The 23,159-nt window shown below is 34.1% G+C and overlaps 1 pseudogene; it reads left to right on the top strand.

Moving 5' to 3' along the window:
* Positions 1-1,265: 1,265 nt before the first annotated feature.
* LOC113396461 (myrosinase 1-like) lies at positions 1,266-19,018 on the top strand (annotated as a pseudogene).
* The last annotated feature ends 4,141 nt before the right edge of the window (positions 19,019-23,159 follow it).

Genomic DNA, 23,159 nt, shown 5'->3' with positions numbered 1-23,159 from the left:
GTACGTATATTGAATGAGGTGTGATCAGTTAAGTATTTAAGTCGCCATTCAATGCATCAAATTGAAACGAATTATTCTGATGCGGTTCATATTTACTATATTAACAAATGTCGGATATCATATTACCAAATCGAGTTCGTTAAATCGTTTATTGATGATAATGAACGCCTCGAACGTGACGGCCACTTTGATTAAAGATGTAAAGAACTCAGTAACACGGGTCAACGACCTCTCTATGATTTACATAATCATAATTTTCAGTTTAATAAGTAACATCTTTCCTCACACTTTTCTGCAATCTACGGGAATAATTGCATAGATAGGGACGGAAATGTGTAACAGGAAGCCGGGGAATTTAATTGATTGTAAGATTTCATTGCAAATGTTTACAATAAAATCAATTTAAGGATTATGGCTTCCGCCCCCTACGCTTCCGCCCACGTGACAGAGGAAGAGTATTAAGCAGCCTATGCGTAAAATCAGTGTGTAAGCTTCTTCCTTTGATCCATCCTTTAGGCCGTAATTGCATGAAAAAAAGTAAATACCAACGATATAAATATATAAATACAGACTGAACAACGTATACTAAGTTTTTGCAAGCATACAAAGAAAATTAATTCTTCTATACCATATACCTAATTCTATCTTATTCTACATATTTATTAAATTAAAACTGAAAACTTTGACAGCTTATGATGACATTTGCGTGAACGTTTCATAGTACATTCAAATTACAACAGATGGCGCGCATCGTATCAAATAACTGTTTATCGGTTTAAATAAGTATTGTAACCGGACATTGTAACGTAGATTATTATATTATAGAACGTCATAAAATTAATATTACGAGATTAATATACAAACTTAATTGTTAATTATTAATTTATCTATCTAATATTAACTACTCAGTTTCGTACCGGTTATTTTGCGATTCGATAATAACATCATATTTTATTAATCTTATTAATTTAATACTTCACGAAACATACCAGAAGTAGAATATGCACAAATAAATATATTTAAAAAAACTAAGTATTGAAGTCAAACATCCTTTGAAAAGAATCCGTGTAATCCTGCAAGAAAATATTATTTACAAAGAAAATCAGATGGAAACCTCAAAGATACTTAAATAAAATGATTGTAAACAATGTATGGGTGCTTATATCGCACAGATTAAAAATACTAAGCATTCAATATGGCCGCCGTAAAATGTCAAGTCGTTTCATTTTAAATACGCGAAAAAAACGTCACACGAGTTCAGTTACAATGAAGTTGCTACGTTTAATTGTAAGGTAAGATTTTTTAAACTATATTTTATATTTAAGATCGACATAAAAAGAATTTTATGTTAAAAAAAAATTAATATATAAATCGTAGACAGTTGATTTTCAGACATATATAAATTTAATTGTATTTTATAAGCGATATTAATATTAATCTATTTTATCGAATTCGTGAAAAAGAGTTTTATCTCAGTAGAATTTCTATACAATCTCTTACTGTGTTAGTTACGTTTGATTTAATTTCTGTGAAATGACAATTAACCATGCTTGTATAAGTCCACTTGAATAAAGTACATTTTGTTTTAAAAATAAATTCTCGGCATCTCTTGCTACATATTAATCGTATAACTGTTACGTAGAGTTTGTTGTAAAACAACAATTTAACAACAAGTCGAAAGAGAAATCGAGTAAATTTCTATTATAATCGTTATTCAATAATATAACAATATGTGTAAACCCGGTACAAGTTAGCTTAATCTTTTTGACAGACGGGCTAGTGATGGGAAACAGTAAATATCTAGTAGTCGAAAAAATAACGTTTTAAAATACTTTTAACTGTGACGAGATGGAGTGGGTGTATTATGTGTGAAATTATTTATTGCACTAGACATATAAAACATTAGGTAGATAAGCGACGGTGAGTCAATATTCAAGTACCAATTTAATATTACAGGGTTGTTTTTGGACCTCCCGTCAAATTTAAATATGTGGTTCAGACCATGAAAGTAAACAACTTTCCCAAAGAAACACGGGTCGAAAAGTGAAAAAATAATCAGACCTTTCATCTGAAATCATTTTTTCTAAAAAGAGTTATACCAGCCAAAGAGACCCCAACCAAAAGGACCCCCGTTCGTAACAATAACTTAACAATGATCTTCAGTAATGATTTTTTGTAATCGATATTTGTGTCAGTTACTGTCTGTTATTCGTGTTCCATCCGTCCGACCGATGTAACATTTTACAAACGTATATTATTTTCAGTGTTCCTGTTTAAATTTTACTTTGAAGCAATAAAAAGTCTCAAAATTTTCTTTTGTGTTGTATGTTTTTTTAATATTTTAACAATTTTTTAAATCATTAAATTAAGAAAACAATATGTTCGTCATTGCAAAGTTATGTCGATCAGAAAAAATTACATCTGTCAAAAAGATCAAGCTAACTTGTACAGGGTATGGTTTCATTATATTATATATAACCAGATAAACGAGTATCTGCTTTCGAAATAGTCTTACGTAAACCTCAGTAAATTTACATAAAAATTACTTCGAAATGCAGTCTTTCATTATTTCGTCGTTTTCGCAATTTATCGTTGTAACAGCCTTTAAAGTAATTTAAAATTAAGGCAAGGCTTATGTGCGCTTATTCCAATTGCCGTTTCTGAGCCTCTGTAATTTTTAAGCTTGTTGCGTGTTACTGCGTATGCGTGTTTAAGCACAACTACTATAGTCAAGCCAATCGATATAAAGCATCTTGATACTATTACGTTATTTATTCCGTATATATTCTCTATGGTTTTTATTTTTAATCGTATAGAAAATAAGAAGCCTCTTCGCCTCTTGAGAAGGTTTAGTTTTATTAAAAATATGACATTTGGAATTATGCAGCCATCACTAGTATGATTATCTTGCAGAAGTGTTTGCGAGAAATCTATTGCCAAGGCCGAAATGTTCATTTAAGAAATATGTATAAATATATAAATACAATCATCATTGATAAGTTCCTAAAAGAATAATAGATTTTTCTTTAAATTGTGATTTAAAACTTTTAAAGCAAATAAAACGTACACAATGAAGTACAGAAATGTGTATTTGTCGGACGTAATTCTGTGTTATGCGATAACATTTGAATCCAGCAACTGTCATTGGAACACCGCTGGAAGCTCCAAACTTTACCCTCAACAGTGATACAGAAGTAGTGTTACTTTCCAATATTATATTACATTATAAGTAGGTATTTGTTTTTATACGGCGTAATATTGAAGCCTTTGTTGTTATCTATCAATATACAAAGTTGTCAACCGCACATAATTGATGCACAAAATAAGTAACACGTAGAAACAGAAAATGATTTATAATAATTTTTTAACGTTTAAATCTTTCTCATGGTCACTTCAATTTTACTCTTTAATAAATTAATGTAAATCGAAATAAAATGTTAAAAGACGATAAATACGATTAGATTAGAAGATACGATTAGATAAGTAAAGACGTTTTTGATAAAACTGGTATGCATTCTGGCAAATTGGCCACCTGAGGGTTAGTGGTGACCGCTATATAGACGTTAACACTAATAAATTTTAACCATCCCTTACCACAACTAATACATACAAACCAAATTGAGTATTTCCGCTCTTTAGCGGTGCTCCGTAAAAAATAAGTTTAAGAGTACATTTTTCTATTTATTAAACTTTAAATTATTCTTTAAATACTTACTTATTTTAAAACATAAACAATTGAAAAACCTTCGGTGACACAAGTGTTCCGGTAAAATGCGTATGTGACGCGATTTGCTTGGCGCTTGAAACCTTCAAGTACTCGTCATAAATCAAGCTTCGTTACGCTTGACAATCGTCGTCGTTTTAAAACAATATTTACGAGACTTTCTTGAATTTTAATTTATTAAACTCTCACATAAACAAAGTGATGAAAATTCGTTTTACCAACGGAATAGAATCGGATGTTTGCAGAAACTCGCGTAAGTTTTGATCCTTTATTAATAATAATAAATAATAAATATTGGACAACATCCCATACATTACTCTGATCCCAATGTAAGTAGCTAAAGCACTTGTGTTATGGAAAATCAGAAGTAACGACGGTACCACAAACACCCAGACCTTTGTTAAGACTTTGTTAAGACTACACGTGGAAATATCTCGTTAATTCGAATATTCCCAGTAAAATTAAAATGTATGACAGTACTGTTACAGCTGGTGAGGACGGCAACCTTTTTAAATAATATGTACTTACTCATCTATAAATTCTATAAAATGTTAGGAACGTACCATTTACAATACTCTTAAGAAAATTGAATTTTCATAAAGGACTGGGCCTGATAAGATGCTTTCTCCTTTCATTCAAAGAATTTACTGTAATTTATCATTTCCATTCAAAATAATCTTTGAAATATCCTATTTAATGGGTAAATATCCATCGGCTTGGAAGCTTGCTAATACTTTGTTTAAAAAACCTCATTAAGATCTTGTTCGTAATTACAGACCAGTATCGATACTGGCCTAAAATTACTTTGCTAAAGCATTTGAACGAATATGTGATGTTTTTTCAGAGTTAAGTTTAGTTATCTAAAATTATCGCAACTAAACAACATGGATTCTGTAGGGGTAGGTCATCAAAATTCGTTTTGTAATTTTAAAGAACTTGTTGTTTTGTACTATACAGTGACTACCAATATTGTTGTTTCTGTTGTGTTTTTATTTTTAGATGATATATTGTTGTGTTTGTTTTAAAGCATTTAACCGTTACTTGTTTTATTTTTATGCTAGTTTAAGGTTTTATTGTTTAATTTAAGAGTGCTTCCTTATTTAAATTTACCTGTAGTAGTGTATCAAATTAGTCCTTGTATATTTAATTACTTTTCTTGTGAATTTTCCGATGGTGTTTCAAATAAATAAATTACGTAAGTATCTAAGATATTATTTCCCTTGTGCCTGTACACTGACTCACTCACGGTTCAAACCGGAACGCAACAATACTAAATATTGGTTTTGACTGTTAAATTTATTGTTCTAAGATTATAATTTTTTTATATTATTTTTAATAACAATGAATTACAATATAAATATACGAGTTGTTTTTTTAGTGTTTCCTGTTTGTGAGTGGGTTTTAGGAATTTCTACTTTGGTTACAATAATTCGAAAAAAAATAATTCTGGGCGGTGGTGACCATTTACCATCAGGTCAAATCTTCTTTTAATTATAAATTCAATCAATTTATATTGTTCAATTTTAGTTTCAGTGCGGTGTGGACCGCTTGTGTTGCATTGGACATGAAGTTCCCTCCTGGTTTCAAATTTGGCGCAGCTACGTCTGCTTATCAGATAGAGGGCGCTTGGAACGCCAGTGGTAAGTAAAGTAACAGCCACTAAATGTACCACTGTAGGGGAAATTCCTCTCCTCTATGTTTCGAATAAATATAATAGCAATTAGTAAAAAGTGATAAAATTATCTATGTCTAAATGTCGTCGTCTTTGTAGTTATGGTATGTATAATATTGGACAGTAGGTACGTTAGAAGGCTATGTGAGAGTGGGGTCCTAGAGGGGGGGAGGGGGTGTTATCTACGAGATAATTTTCACCTAAGAAGAATGGCAGAGCACAGCACGGGAGGGGCCGCAGGTGTGTTATATTAACACGATACACGACGGGGCCCATACAAAATTTTTCCCGTATTTTTCCTCACCTTTAGTATTTTTTCTTCGAATTGAAATGGGACCAAACAGGATATACCCCCCTATAATCGGTTCACAAATGGAGTTATGAGTTAACAAACATAAAAAAAGACTCGTCTTCTCTATTTAAAGTCAGTTCAAAACTTATTTTGAACTACTTTTCACTCGTAGATTCGTCGGCTTGGGTCCTAGGTTAGGTATAAAAAGTATCCTCTATCCTTGAGGTTCAAACTTGGCAAAATCGGTTCAGTGATCTAGCCATGAAAGCATGACAGAGTTACTTTTGCATTTGTATTATTAGTATAAGTACACTTTTAACGTAAAATATTCATAAATTAATATAACTAAACATATTTCTAGTATATATGCAAAAAATGTAATTAAATAATACAGTAGTTCCTTGGATATTTAATTTATTAATCACATACCTGTCTACAATCTGTAGGCAATCAAGTTAGCCACACCAATTAGGAATTAATAGTTACCCACTTTAACATATTTTATATGAAATTCCAGTCTATACTAACATATCAAGCTTAAGAGTCTGACCGTTTGATTGTTTGTTTAAACTTTGAACATAACCCAAGAGTTAGAGTAAACTTTTTGATGATTTGAAACGATTTGCAAAATGTTCTTGCGTTTTGCAAACAAATATTCCCAAACAGCATTACTGGATGGGAAGTAGACACTACTGCCATTAGACATTGGCGCTGTATGAAATATTAAAAATTCCTTACATCGCCACCAACCTTGAACCTGAACTAAGTTGTTATGTGCCTTGGATCTGTAGTTACACCGGCTCACTCACCCTTCAAACCGGAACACAATAATACTGTGTACTGTTGTTTGGCGGTAGAATATCTGTAGGTTAAGTGGTTAAGGCGATAAGTCTTGGTAAACTTTCTTTGTCGCTTTTTGAAGATTGGTTAGAATTTACTAGTTAGATCCACCCACAGGTGTATGTTTACCCACAGATTGTCGCCAAAATACTCTATCTGTCAGTGTGAAATTTGCAATGGAGTTAGTTTGAATCTGTAATATATTTATTATCCAGAGACTACCTCAATATCAAATTAATTTACAATAAGTTCAGTGTTGTAGTCGTGATTAGGTAACAGGCCGACCAATGATAATTGTAGTATTTTTTTTTTTAATTTAGGCAAAAACTATCACGCATACAGCCATGTATAAATATAAACATTCAATGTGATATTAGTATATTTAATAAGGTTAATCATTTGCGTCTTTATATACTTGCTTATGTTAAGGATATCATTCATTTTTCTTCAATAAAGTCAAAAAGTTTTTATTATGTTTCTTAAATTAGCATTTACTAAATAAACCTCATGGTTAAATAAGCGAATACCTGCTTCTTCTATGTGTTACTTCTAACTGCCAATCCCTTCGAAAGGGTTCAATAAGGGTACTACATAAAATATATTCATATATAATTAGCGTTCAGGGGTGAAATAGATTAAAAAAAGACAAGAATTTAAAATACTGAAAACTAACTAATTTACTAACAAACCAAAAATAGTTCTAACTTCGAAAAACAAAACACAACGAACCCTTTTAACAAATCACAAGACGCGCCAGTATCGACCTTACTGTCCGCGCCCAAAAAGATAAATGAATGGCGGCTTAATTCAGTTTCCCGCGTTTTCGTTTTTTTTTTCTTTATTTGTTCAAGCCAGTCGTATGGGTAAAGGAATCTTCTAAATATATATAAAATATATAATGCTATTTTTTACGCGAAGGCAAATAAACCTCCCAAGTAAATCAGTTTGTAATCGTTGTATTTCAGAAAAATTATACAAAATCGTATTGAATCACTCCGTGCTCGGTAGTTCACGCGTCCTCCCGGTTTGGGGAATGGTGATGGCAGTTCCTATTGCCGTGTCCTATCTACTGCGGTGTCCTGTTCGCCGTCCGTTACTACGGATGGGTCGTTGGGGTCGGGTAATTCCAGTGGAAGTACCCCAGTGGCGGAATCACTCCGTGCATTAGTGAAAATCGTATGAAAATCGGACATTTGACGGTCAGACGTGACGTGCATTTTTGCATTAATATTGCACCTACGATAATATTCATAGCAAATAATATCAATAGCTGGATTATGATGTATGCTGCGATACTTTCAGGCGGTACGTAGATATCCGTAAATAAAATCGGTTTATTTTTTTAGAACTTACAAAAAGTACAAAGTTTTTTTATGTGTTTATGAGTTTTTTTATGATGTGACAGATTGGCTAAGAAATGATAACCATTCCTTACATAGTCAATGCACCACCAACCTTGGGAACTAAGATGTTATTCCTTGTACAGTTCCTGGTGTGCTTCCTCAACCTTCAAATCGACTAAACAATACTAGGTATTGCTGTTTGGTGTGTGAATATCTGATGAGTGGGTGGTACCTACCCAGACGGGCTTGCTCAAAATCCTACCATCAAGTTTAAGCAGTATTTGCTTTAGAAGTGATAGAAAATTTTCTTTCAAGGTCCGTCGGCATATCTATACTAATATTATAAAAAGGTAAGATTTAAGATATTTAAGTAAGTATGTCCGTCAAGACCCAACATATCAGGGACTTGTATATCAATATGTTATGATTGTAATTATAATCGGTGATTATGATATCAATCAAATGATAGAACACTCTGTAATCATCGTTGAATATAAACGAACGTAACAAACATAGAACTGTAAATTAGAATACATTACTGTAATTAACCAACAACCATGGATTACGACTTTATAGAAGCATAAACAAGTATATAAGTAAGTAATACATTAACAAGTATAGACAAGTTTAATTACGGAATCAATAAAGACTATGATCGATCGATTCTCTTCATAATGCCAACCATTTTTCTTAACTTAAGGTCGATTTCAATGGCGGGACGAGTAAGACAATAAAAAGTGACCTGGAATTAAATATCGACCGATGTCATGTTATACTAATATTATAAATGCGAAAGTAACTCTGTCTGTCTGTCTGTCTGATACGCTTTCGCGGCTAAGCAACTGAACCGAATTTGATAAAATTTGGTGTGAAGTAAGGTTGAACCTCTCCTCGTTACGACCACTACGCCTAATACGAGGGAGACGATTAGTTCTTTTACATCTTATAACATGTATGACATATATACATATATCTATGACAGTTTCAAACTTATAAACAAGTGCAACAAAATGATAAGATATGGTAAACACCGCATTCAATAAGGTCTTAAATTAAATTACTAACCAAATACAAAAATAGTAGATATTAATTAACAACAAAATATACCAACGTTAAATTTAATTATAATAAATGTGCAAAATAATAATCACCACCACAATAACTATTATATAACCACCAAATATATATCAGTTTACTCTAAAATTTACTTACAGTTAAAGATAAAGTAAATTAAACTGTGTTATTTAGTATGGATTCGTGAAAAAATGGCGTTTTGTAATTCGACGATGTTGCTATTGGATATTTGGTAAAACAAAAGGATATTATTAATTAAATGGATAATTTTTGTTTTACTCCTTCTGCCATTGGAATGTACTACAGTTACCTGAGCCCATAGACTGACCTTGTAGGGAATGTAAATCGGTCGGTAATTACACTGGCTCACTGACACAGTCATACCGATTAAAATAAATACTTCCCGAAGCCTAATGAAATACGACAAATAACAATCATTATATAACTTAGTCGTACTATTTTATAATTTATTCAATAATAACTTCAAAATATATTCATACTAATTAATATTAACACTTCTATTTATAATGCATAATAATTATTTCTGTAATATTTAAAAATTATATATTGTTATTGTATGTTTAAGTAGTTTTATTGAATATTATCTTATATTGTCACAGTCCGTCATAACCACATAGGGTACCATTGAAAATCAGCGTTGGGTTCTTGGAACCCAACTTGGAAGCTGAATGGTACACCTTTAGGACACGTTAACTATCATTGTTTTGTTTTGTTGTTGTTGTTTTTTTTTTGTAGATTAATTTAGTAGCTATAATTAGTTAATATGTTTTTTTTTTTGTTGTTTTTCTTTTTTTAATTTCGCAAATCCGCAATGAATTTCAAAGATTAATATAGCGTCAATTTGATGTAAAATGTGCTTTCTCCCTCTTTTGATTGGAGTAGGCTATAACTTTTTTATTTCCGTTGATCGTTCCCCTATTTTTATTTAATCTGCAGCAAAGGGAGCTGTTACCCACAGCTATTATATATACATAAATATTTTGTACATATTGAAGACCCAGCTTCAAGTAAATAGGAACGTCAAATAATTAACAATATTTAATATAGTTTTCAATATTTATTTTTCCAGTTTTTGTTACAATCATCCATTATCTTCCGCTCTTCAACCCAGATTAACAATTCCCATGTCGAATTCAAAAATATTCTTCCTCTACTTTTATTATAAAAATGTCAAACCAAAAAGTATTCATCACATTTATATAATTCTGTGATTGAATATAACTCAATAGCTAAAAGCTATACAACCTTAAATGATTATTTATAAATATTTTATATAAAATAATTTATAGCCTTACAATATTTATGTACTTCCTCACTTCTGCGCTTGAAGTATTTCCGGTATGAGATTAACCCCATTCCATTGCATTATGTGAATTAGGAACCGTGGAGCGTGCATCTGCAATCTGCAACTTCGTTAGTTGCCTCCAACATCACCATCATAGATTAAGCTAACAATTCATTTCGTAGATAAAGGTCGAAGCATTTGGGATAGTATGATACATAAAAACCCGAGTATTATCGAAGATGGTACAAGTGGTGACGTGACCTGCAATTCCTACCACCTCTGGAGAGAAGACGTCCATATTGCTCATGATTTGGGACTACATTTTTACCGGTAAATAATGAACATATCTAAAAGCTGATTCTAAATGACCCAGAAGGTAACACGTGAATCTGATCCAAATATTGCGGGTTTTCGGAATTTTCAACTGTTTAATTTGTGTTTATAATTCATCTCGCGATCTGAAGGATAACGTTGTAAGGAAACATGCATGTATTGGATGAAAAATTGTCACATGAATCAACCAATGCATTTAACTAAATTAAGTAATCCTTGCAAATCTGATTAGTTGAATAGAGCAACTACGCAAGTTTCTTGACGTTTCTCCTCGCTAGAGCTTCTGCTTTCTGAAAAGGTGCTAGACTATCAAAAATGCTTTATTGAAAATACATTTGATTTTATTAAGACCATTATTTGATTTTCCAGATTCTCAATATCGTGGACCAGAATCTTACCCACGGGATTTCCGAATAAAATAAGCAAAGATGGCGTGAGATATTATAACAAACTAATCGATGAACTGTTAAAGAAGGGCATCGAACCTATCGTTACCCTGTACCACTTCGACTTGCCACTGAGCATACAGAATCTCGGTGAGTTACAATCATTTTGAAATCTACAGTTATAACTAAAAACTTTTTTTTTTCATTTTTGTAGTTATTGAATTGACTGCTAGCATAAGGGACATAACATTTTAGTTCCCGAGATTGATAACGCATTGGTGATGTTTAATATTTCTTACAGCGCCAATGTCATAAGTCATCTTATATGAAAAAAAAAATACATTAATGTAAATATACTGTACCATAGATGGGACAAAAATATTTTAGACAGAATTTAGTCCATAGTCAATAGTAATCTCTAAGACTTACTGTTACCGGTTGATATTTATATAATACTAGTTCATTGATATAGAATCGACACTCCGATACGACTGTATCTTGTTTTATTTTTATAAAATACACTCTTGCAAAATGACGATTTTAAAAGGTTATTATGGTGAAAAAGTGATTTCATTGACTGCCCTCAATATACTTTACTCAAGTAGGCTTTTAAATCGTCATTTTACAATATTAAACGAAAGGCTACCGGTTCTGATTATAGATTCTACCGAGACGAACCGCCAGGAAACTCAGTAGTTACAATTTTTCAACATTTGAAATACAATTATATATTTATATAATATAAACATCTTGTCTGAGAGTCAACAAGTATTAGCTCCACGCTTTTCATCTATATAATTTAGTTTTTAATATTTTTTTTTATATTGGACAACATCACATACATTACTCTGATCCCAATGTAAGTAGCTAAAGCACTTGTGTTATGGAAAATCAGAAGTAACGACGGTACAAACACCCAGACCCAAGACAGCATAGAAAACTAACGAAATTTTCCTACATCGACTCGGCCGGGAATCGAACCCGGGACCTCAGAGTAGCGTACCCATGAAAACCGGTGTACACACTACTCGACCACGGTCGTCAAAGTTTAACGAACGATTTTAATTTTTGAATCGACAAAGTTTAGTTTAGTAGTTTTATTATGTCAATAAGTTAATTGAGTTTAAAACTGTTTTTTTTTTTAGGTGGTTGGACTAACCCTTTGATCGTGGACTGGTTCGCGGATTATGCGCGAACAGTATTCTCAATGTATGCGGACAGGGTTAATACTTGGGTCACAATCAACGAACCAATGATGATATGTGACTTTAGCTACAATGTCGGCAATCTTGTGCCACAGATAACTGAAGAATTCCTCGGTCCATTTATATGTAATAAGAACGTGCTGATGGCCCACGCGAAGGCTTGGAGGATATATGACGAGAATTACAAGGAGAAGTACCAAGGTTACTTTTTTCGTGGCGTATTTTTTTTTATTTAATACATTATTTGGTGCTGGACTTTGAATAAACCCCTCTGGGTTGGTGCCACCAGCTCATATATTCTACCGCCAAGTACCAATGCTTGGGATTGTGTTCCGGTTTAAATAGTGAGTGAGTCAGTGTAACTCAACAAGGGAAACTATATCTCAGTTCCCAAGGTCGATAGCGCATTGTCGATGTTAGGAATAATTACAGCGCCAATGTCTTTGGGCAGTGGTGACCACTTACCATCAGGTGGTCCATTTAATAGTCCGCCTAACTAATTATAAAAAATAAACAATAAACTGAATATAATAATCAAATACTAATCCTTAACAATAGATAAATAACAAATTATAAATAATTGCAATCAACCAACAATATTTTGAATTGAAAACACCATGAAGGAATGACATCTATACTAATATTGTGAAAGTAACTCTGTCTGTCTGTATGTCTGTTGCTCTTTCACGGCTAAGCCTTTGAACCGAATTTAATGAAATTTGGATGAACCAAGTTTAAACTCTAAGGAAGTCTACTTTTTATGTCTGACGGGGTTGTACCCTAAAACGGAGCGTAGCCTCGGGCAGGAACTAGTATAGTAACAACAGACAAAAACTCAGACAAAACACCTACTGTCGTATGGAAGATTTAAATTGTATTGTATTTACAGGTAAAATATCAATAGCCAACAACCCAATATGGTTGGAAGCTCAGACAGAAAAGGATGAAGAACTGTCGGAGAGAGCAAGAGAATTCGGAGTGAGTATGTATTGTCTACAAGTTAAATATTAATGGTAATGGTAGCTTTGATTGTTCATATGTCTAGTCTTAAAAAGCTAAGAACGTATCGAGATTAATTACTATGTTTTTTTTGTTGTCTCAACCGTACCGTTCAATCTCATCTCATTGGGGATATAATCTGTGCCCTGTCGGCACATTTAAAAGCCATTCCAATATGAATTGAATTGAACTAGTTAGTTCAATAAAATTACACACACTAGTTAAGTATGACGTTCGGCGAGAGTCAAGCTGTCACGCACACCAAGATAATAAAGTTGGCTCGTTTGTTTTAGCTCTTTTGTAGTTGCGACACTATTTAGATATTACTCTGTCTCCCTCTTACCTATCTCGTTCCTACTCATTTTATATAATACAGGTAGATAGATAGAACAAATGAGCCACCTGATGATAAGTCGTCAAAACCATCCATTGACATTGGCGCTCTAAGTAATATATACATATCCATCTTGGGAACTGAGATGTTATGTCCCGTGTCTGTAGTTACACTAGACTTAAACGGTATTCGGTGGCTTGGTTTATGAATTATCTAACTTTTTGATCGGTTACGAAAAAAACGCCTTTTCATTTAACGTTTCCCGAGCACGTCATATCAGATGTTGTTCTTTATCTGTCATTCAAAATGAAATCAATGAAAATTTTCCAAAAAAAAAAAAAAACAATATGGCGGTGCTATTTACAGACGTAACAAACTAAAAGATTTTGAAATTAAGAATAAGGCCTTTTTTTCTAAACCCTGAAGTTAGGGTAGGTAGAATATCAACTCGCCGTCTTTGATTGTAACGGTCGTAACGGTAGCATTTGATCATGCTACTTTTTCGAAGAGTAACTTATTAAGTCTGACAGTATGTTAAACGTATAATATAAATTATTTATTGTCTATCCAAGGTTGGACGATATTCAGATCCAATATATTCCAAGGAAGGTGGTTGGCCGCCAACGATTGAGAAAATAATGTCGGAATATAGCAAGAAACAGGGATTCCCGTATTCGAGACTACCGTCATTTACTGACGAAGAAAAGAAATTAGTTCAAGGTACATTTTAAAATATTTAATTAGTTAATTACATTAAAAGCCGAATCGATCTTAAGATGAATTTTCATGTGTTTAATTTGTGTTTAGTTCATCTCGTGTTTGTTGAAAGAAACGCTTCAGATCTACCTCTGAATCTACCTTTATAGTAACAGCCTGTAAATTTCCCACTGCTGGAAGTTTTGGAGCATATTTCACCACGCTCCTCCAATGCGGTTTGGTGGATACACATGTGGCAGAATTTCGTTAAAATTAGACACATGCACGTTTCTTCACGATGTTTTCCTTCACCATCGAGAACTATATGAATTATAGAGAGAAATTAAACACATGAAAATTCAGTGGTGCTTGGCTGGGTTTGAACCCCCAATCATCCGTTAAGACGCACGCGTCCTAGCCACTGGGCCATCTCGGCTCTTATGAATCTACCTTTGCCTACCAACTAATATTCACAATGAGTCATTCAATTGTATCAAATGCAATTAATATCAATTAAATTATGTATCCTTTATATTTTAATTAACATTGATGTATATATAAATATTAAAGGTTACATATACTATAACTACGTATGTGTTTGTTTGTTACAATTTCACGTGACAGACAAAGGTGATTATGACGTCACGTGGACATAAGTACAGAAAGAGACAGCATGATATCGCTGTTCGGCCACGTCGGTGTCTCTCGTAATCCGATGGGACAGACGTAATTATTTGTTTTATAATTATTGCGCTCGTAAACCTTTTTATTGTTTGAGAGGATTAAGGATAAATGTCTCATTCGTTCAAACGATGAACAGTATGTTAATCATTGAATTTTTTTTTTATAATTTCGATTCTCTTTTTTTTTTTTTTAATTGAATTCGTTCGTACGAAGTTTTTGTTAATACTATAATGTATTTTTTTTTATTTATGTACGTAAGAATTATTAAAATTAAGTCATTAAATATATACAAATGTGAATTAAAAATAGTTACTGTATAAATCTTGACCGCGTGGAATGGTGGCAAGAATGCTAGCAGCAGTTCCCCGTTGAATCGTAATTCCGATCCTCTGTCACCAGGCCATAAGGCGAGGAGTTTTACTTTTGATGAAGCTTTTTAAACTACTACTCAAAGGTGCAAGTGTTTGAACAGCAAATGGGACAAAAATATTTTAGAATGAGATATAAATATTTGAAATGTTTTTTGGCTTCAGCTTTTTCCGCAGCGGCACCGACTTTTAACATTGTTCCTCGTATATGAAACAGAGCCAGCGCGTTAACGAATGTTTACGTATGTAACGTCCCTCACAAGGGCCCGTCCTTGTTCCCAGGGATATGATATGACCATTAGTATAGGTAAAATGAAAACTTAATCGTCTTACCGGTTTCCTATTTAGAATCTACATTCGGAAGATAATTTTTGAATTACCATTATGCTCCGTAAAAATACGTCGAGCACTTAAATCAATATATTATATATGTTTAGTGATTGATAGGCGTTTAGTTTCTTCAAGGTACTTATGACTACTTCAGCCTCAATCACTACACGAGTCGCCTAGTGAGATGAGCTCGTGAGGATGAGGACCCCGGTCTCTGGTACATTTCTGGTTCGAAGGAGCTGAACCTGGTATTAGAAAAAGATCCGCAATGGCCTAAAACTGACTTCGCATACATATTGGTAAGGCAATAATTTAACCTAAACTTCTGCTTGATGGCAGGGCTTCGTTCATGCCGGTCTGGGTGGGTACCACCTACTCATCAAATATTCTACCAACAAGCAGGAATGCTGTCTTGTTGTGTTCCGGTTTGAAGGCTGAGTGAGTCATTTTAACTGCAGGCACAAGGGACATAACATTTTAGTTCCTGGGGTTGGTGGCACATTGCCAATGTCTGTGGGCGTTGGTGAGCACTTACCACCAGGTTATCCATTTGTGCATCCTCCTAATTATAATACATATATTATTTGTATGTAATCTTGTATTGAGTTATATGCCTTGTAAGGAATGGTTAATGTCTTGCAGCGCCAAAGTCTATGGGTGGTGTCTTGATATGTTAAGGCATTTGTTTTACACAAGTATACCGGCCAGTCGCCACCTTTACGAGTACATTTTATTTATTATTTTTCAATTCTATTATGATCAATAAATTTGAATTCTACCACATTTTTTAATGTGTTTTTGGTAGGTGGTCAGACAAATGGCAACCGGATGGTAAGAAGCTATCACTGCTCGTATTTATTGGTACTGTAAAATATTAATCATTTCACATATCACCAATGTGCTACCAGAGTTGGAAACAAAGATGCTACGTCCCTTGTGCCTGTAGTTACACAGACGAGCACACAATATGAAGTGAACAAGCGATACATTTTTATTATTCAGATACAGCCTGAGGGTATTCGTCGTCAGATCGCTTGGCTCAACAAGAGATACCACAATCTCAGTATACTCGTCACTGAAAACGGTTTAGGGACCCGCAGCAGTGATAACTACGACACGGGCCGCATCCACTATATACGGGACCACTTGAAACAGGCATGTCACTGGAACACTAGTATGTATGACAATAGTTTTAAGTTAACGTTTGTGTTAAATATGCACGTTATAACGTAATATAAATGAACTAGCGACCGTCCCCGGCTTCGCTCGGGTGCAACGCTGATACTAAATATATGATACCATAGTATGTCTATGTGTGTATATAACGTTCATAGTTTTTCAGTCATTTTTTAATCTGTAATGTCTTCTTATCTTATATATATATATATATATATGTATATATGATATCTTATAATATCTTGTTTAAGTGCAAAAAAAATGTGTTTATTTACGACATCACAGTAGAAACCTCTAAAATTATCAGTGTGTCTCTACCCTCTCTACTGCGACAAATATTTAATATAAATTATGGCTTACGTATAATTTCTTATAGGCAATTATTAAATTAAAAAAAAAAGAAGATTTCACATTGAGTATTATTGATGAACAGTAATATTTTTATACTAGTATAATATCTGTGACGAACTTGTTTGTTTTCATTTTTATGTTTTAAGACGGCAATCTTCGGTACATTAAGTTAGAGAGAAATCTTATTTTTTTTTAAATTTAATAACTATTTGAAGTTTAAGGCTATTTAAAATGAAACAACGGCTTACGGATGTAAAGTAAAAATGATTAACGCGATTGAAACTACTGGACAAATGTACGTACAGAGCGTCGGCGAAATGCGTGCGCGCGCGCTCGCAGTCCGGACAGGACACTGCGAGTATTTATTACGTGCGCGGCGGACTCCACGTGAGCAGTTCGCTATTATTCATGTTGCACACTTAAGCCTTCTCTTGTTTTTGCGGAGTTTTTTTTATGGTATAGGTAGACGGGCGACCACCGACCATAGACTGGTTAAACCGGCAATGCTCCAACAACCTTGGGAATTAAGATGTTGAGTCCCTTGTGCCAAAGTTCCACCTTTAAACCAAAACAACAATACTAAGTATTGAGGTAGAATATCTGATGAGTATGTGGTACCTACTTGGTGGTGGCTTGCACAAAGCCCTGCCAAGTATACGAATTGAAGTATTGCAATGTATTCCGCTACACTGCTCCTGTGGTGGAAATACATGTGGCATATTTCTCCGACAAATGCAGGATTCTGAATTATAAATATACAAGTTAAGCACGTGAAAATTCAACCGTTTTTTTTTTTGTTACAGATTCTTCTAGCTATAAAGGAAGATGGCGCGAATATCGTCGGGTACACTGTATGGTCACTAATGGACAATTTTGAATGGATGTTTGGACACTCGTATGTTTCAAATTTAATATTTAAATCTCAGATAGATATAAAATCTGCAATAATTTGTTGATAAGTTCATAAGGGTGCTGATGTCGAGATTTAAACCCTGTGTTGTACCTGTAAGAAGTGATTTAGCTTCTCTGTATAAACTCATTAGTATCCCGAAGGTTATAAAGTTAACACTCCCGAGGGAAAATCAGGTAAAACTATTGGTCTTGTCTGATCTCAAGAAAAAGTCCTTCTGTGTTCTGTGAGCGCACCAGATCATTTCCTCTGCGTGGTCTATTCTTCCTTGAACAAACTAACTCAAGAAATATAAATATATTATTTCTATTAAGATTGAAAGTCGGCAAAACTTAAAACTAACCTCAATATTATATGAGGGATTACTCCTACTTATAATCAGTGTTTTTTTATGACATCGATAGGCAGACAAGCAAATGGGCCACCCGATGGTAAGTGGTCACCACCGCCCATAAACAATGGCGTTGTAAGAAATATTAACCATTCCTTGCATCAACAATGCGCCACCAACCTTGGGAACAAAGATGTTACGTCCCTTGTGCCAGTAGCTACACTGGCTCACTCACCCTTCAAACCGGAACACAACAATACTGAGTACTGCTGTTTGGCGGTAGAATATCTGATGAGTGGGTGGTACCTACCCAGGCGGGCTTGCACAAAGTCCTACCACCAAGTTATAATCAGTACCATTCCATTGTCGGCGTACCGTAAATTAAAAAATAATTTTCAGAATGAAGTTCGGGCTCTACGACGTTGACTTCACGCACCCGCTGCGCAGGCGCTCGCCGCGCGCCTCCGCTCACTTCTACAGGAACGTCATCAAACATCACTCGCTGGACGTGCCGCATCCCTCGCATCATTGGGATATATATCGAAAAACGTATAATAATGGAGTAACAATCAAATATTCGAATTGTTTTCTAGTTCACTTGGTTCTCTTAGAACATATTATCTGTAAACTTTTACTAAACTAGTCACACAGAATAATTTTAGTCAAATGAAATCGATAAATACGGCTATTGTATAATCTATTTACGAGTATATAGCTATACTATTATAATTGTCAAAGTAAATCTGTCTGTTTGTCTGTTACGCTTTAACGGGTGAACCGCTCGATGAACCTCTGAACCGAATTTAATGAGATTTGATGTTAAGCAAGCTTGAGCCCCGAACAAGGACACGGGATACTTTTTTATGCCTAAAAACTAACGATCACAAAGCTTAGCTACACTAGTAGTACATATTACAATCCGAACGCGATCAGAATGAGATGCGAGCCTTTAGAACATTTTTTTTTTTCATTTCATTGTGATAGTTCGATTATTTTAGTGATTATATTACTAATTATTATTAAGCTCCACCGATTTCAGCTTTTAGAAAAGCCGTTAAAAACTATTACCTAAATAATTATTTAGGCGACTTTAATTAATTTGCTTTATATAACATTTTAAACTTTAAACGAACTCTGCCTAAAAAACAGCCTTAAGTCGGAGACTAAAACCAAGGACAGCGTGCACACTTCGTATTTTCTCAGCGAAACATACTTCTAATCCAACAGCGCACCGAACTTTTAAACTCTGAAAATAAATCACACGAAATGAAAAAACAGCTATCGAATCTATTTAAACAAGCTAGCAAGTCAATAAGAAACGATTACACAAAATCATAGACAAAAAAATATAGAAAACAGTATAAATCACTATGGAAGCGCCAAAAGAGCCCATAAGCAACTAACCACCCATACAAACTGTATCAATAGTTTAAAGGACGGACAAAAAGAGACAAAATCAAGAAAAGATCTAATATCCTGCGCCACAAACTTTTCCAAGAACCTCTATTCCAATGAGCTACAAAATACGACTGTATTCACAGAAACAAACAGTTCTCAGATAAACATCAGGGAAACAACTAATATAGACGAGCGGAGGTCTGGGAACATACCAAGAAGCTGAAACGAGACAAGAGCCCAGGGCAAAGGGCCCGACGGACTGAAAAATCAGGCCTTGAGTGGAGTGGTATTTCGCTTTTATATGTGTGTATAGATTCCAATCAATAATATAACCCTATCCAGTTACCTACTTAAAACCACTTTTACTTCAAAACTCGCGATAACGACTTCGTCGACCTTCAAAACGCATTATTTTCGCAAATCCATTTTGAATATCATAGATTGTACAAGCTTTGACCCGTTGTTAGCATATTTTTACTTGGTGGTAGTTCTTTGTGCAAACCCGTCTGGATAACCACCCACTCATCAGATATTCTACCGCAAAACAGCAGTACTCAGTATGGTTGTGTTCCGGTTTGAAAGGTGAGTGAGCCAGGGTAACTATAGGCACAATGGCAATAACATCATAGTTCCCAAGATACTTGGTGCTTTAGCGATGTAAGGATTGGTTAATATTTCTTACACTGCCATTGTCTATGGGCGATGGTCACCATTTACCATCCACCATTGCTCGTCCACCAACCTATAACATAAAATATATATGTATTATATTTTATTGGTTTAATGTATTAAAATATTATCAGTACAATTAATTCTATTTCAGTAGTTGTTACATTTTACGTTTTTAATTGTCAACATCCGGTTTTGACGAAACAAATTTAAATTTTAAATGTTGCTACAGTGGGAGTAGGTGCTTGTAAACGTTTAACTCAGGATAAATAAACTATTTATTGAGGAAAGTTTTGGTTTTATTCCAACACGCAATATTGCGTCAATTCGATGTCAAATGTTGTTTATTTTGCTTTGTTGGGCATACATGCAACTCTACGCAAATACTAACATAAACAAAGCCAGCCAAAGCCATGTCTCGCCTTTTGTCTTTGCTAGAATCAAATTTAGTTATTGTTCATAAATTCTACGTAACTTACATTCGGAATGTATAATTTTCGATATACTTTAACATGTTACTATATCGAAACGAAAGTTTGTGATGATTAATGTATTAATCTTTTACTGTTTCACTTAAAAATTACTGAACGGATTTGGATAAAATTCGTAATTTAAATAGGTTTTACCCTACCTTACTATATAGACTAAGACATCTACCAATCCCCCCTCATATGCGGGTGTAACCGCGGACGGCAGCTAGTGCTGTCTAAAATTAAATGTATAATTATTATTGGATGTTCTTCGGTACTCGCTATATCTGGATAATGCATCGTGTTTTTCGTAAGAACTCATGCACGTAACTACTTTATAACTCGTTATAAATAACTCTTAGGATATAATTTAGAGTAAGTCAGTATGAATAACATGAGCGTAGGAAATCGGTCGGAGTCGGTCTTACCCCCAAGACGCGCAATTAGATGTTATATTCGTTCGTGTACGTTAGAAAACATATTCATATACATCGATCGATTTGATAGAATCAGTGATAATCATTGTACAGTTTAGCGTATGGTCTATTAGTTCAAAATTGACCATTTAGGCGAGGTAAGGGTTATATTTTCTGGTTCAGTGATAAAGATACTATAATGCATAGGGGTCAGATGAATTTCCAAAATAATCCATTTGTTTTGTATGTGCCACCTTGAAGGTGCTATGATTATGGGTCAAAGCAGCATGCTAGCTGGATCCGAATCATCAGAAACCTACAGCTCACGTTCTCACAGAACAGAACTTGAAACGCCTAGAAGAAACATGCTTTTGTAGAACTATATGCTTTGCTGGCATGTAGTGGTTCAGCCGCATCTGGTAAAATCAGAAATCTTGGAACACTAACCCACGCATGGAAAAACAATGACACAAGCGTTGCTTGAGTCGGCGCGTAACGTCAAACATTCCGACTCACCTACAGATAAATCTAAATAGTGCTAAATAATGCAGCATGTACATTTCCGTAGATTTGAATAAATAGTTGTGTTTAATATGTTGACTTTCATTTATTCTATCTCTATTAGTGTAGGATGATACAGAGTTGTGCAGATAGGGTACTGACACCGTTCCCTCTTACGTTGCTTCAAGTTTGAATTTAGTTCTCTCTTATGGTAAAGAAACACTTTAGTCTAGCTTGGACGGCCCGAGAGGTGAAGACTAGGTAACGTGCTACTAGCCACTGCATATCACGTGACATCTCTTACAGTTGAGTTGCAGGTCGTGCTAATCAGAGTTATATGCACATGGGATGTAAAGCTCCGTTATCACAAACTATGCTTCGCAGCGTGCTTATCATACGTCATGAACAAGGCCTGAGTGTGCATCCAATTCTGAGTACGTTTACCTCCGACGTTTCGTCTGCGGAAAATTCTTTGAAAACAATTCAACGAAAACATAATTCACCGAATCACAATTCGTGCATGTCAACTCATTAACTGAGCAAATTTTACGGAGTATTCAATCCGCAAGGATAACCGAACTCTGTTATACAAAAAGCAGCGACTACCTTACTTATAAATGTTTTTATATCTACTAATACAAAGAATATAAATTAATAAATTTCCGCTTTCAGCCGCACCCGGAGTCAACGAACGAGGACGTAGCAGATATCTGACTACATTTTTACATATTTTTTTTGTATATTTCGTTCTTCAAATTAGTTTGAAGTTTTTTTTGCAATTTTTGTTTTTCAAATTTTTTTGGGGGTTTTTAATTTTTTTTCTATTTTGTAATAATCATGCAGTATGTTAAATGTTAATTAAAATGAGCGAACAGTAGGAATTGTGGAATCGGAAGGAATTTTACAAATTCTCCAAATGAGGATAAAAGGGGTTTCATTCATAGTGTATATGAAAATTCATTGTAGTCATTTCTCTTGTTAGAAATATGAAAATTGGTATTTAGGCTTATGTTGATGGGTTTAAGACAGATTTATTATTTCTCGTAAATTCCTTACTCAAGAGGGTGAAATTGGGGATGTAAGTTTGAATGAAAGAAACATAGATAGAAACAGAATGAAATATTTAATCGGTGTTTGTGATTTTGGTGATGAGTAAAATAAGGTTACAAAAGCGTTTGTTTTATATTTAAATTTATCACCCAAAAGGGTGAAGTTAGGGATACATTTTTGTATCGAAATTCTTCGGTTATCAATGTTTGGAATATGGAAATTTTAGGATTTATGAACGAAGGTCACTCGTGGAACAGCTTACGAAAATTCAGGAAAAAGGAGGTAAAATATATGTTCGTAA

Source organism: Vanessa tameamea, chromosome 25 (genome assembly GCF_037043105.1).
Source record: "Vanessa tameamea isolate UH-Manoa-2023 chromosome 25, ilVanTame1 primary haplotype, whole genome shotgun sequence".
Lineage (NCBI taxonomy): Eukaryota > Metazoa > Arthropoda > Insecta > Lepidoptera > Nymphalidae > Vanessa > Vanessa tameamea.
Note: the sequence above shows the minus strand (reverse complement) of the source record. Positions and strands in the feature narration are given on the sequence as shown.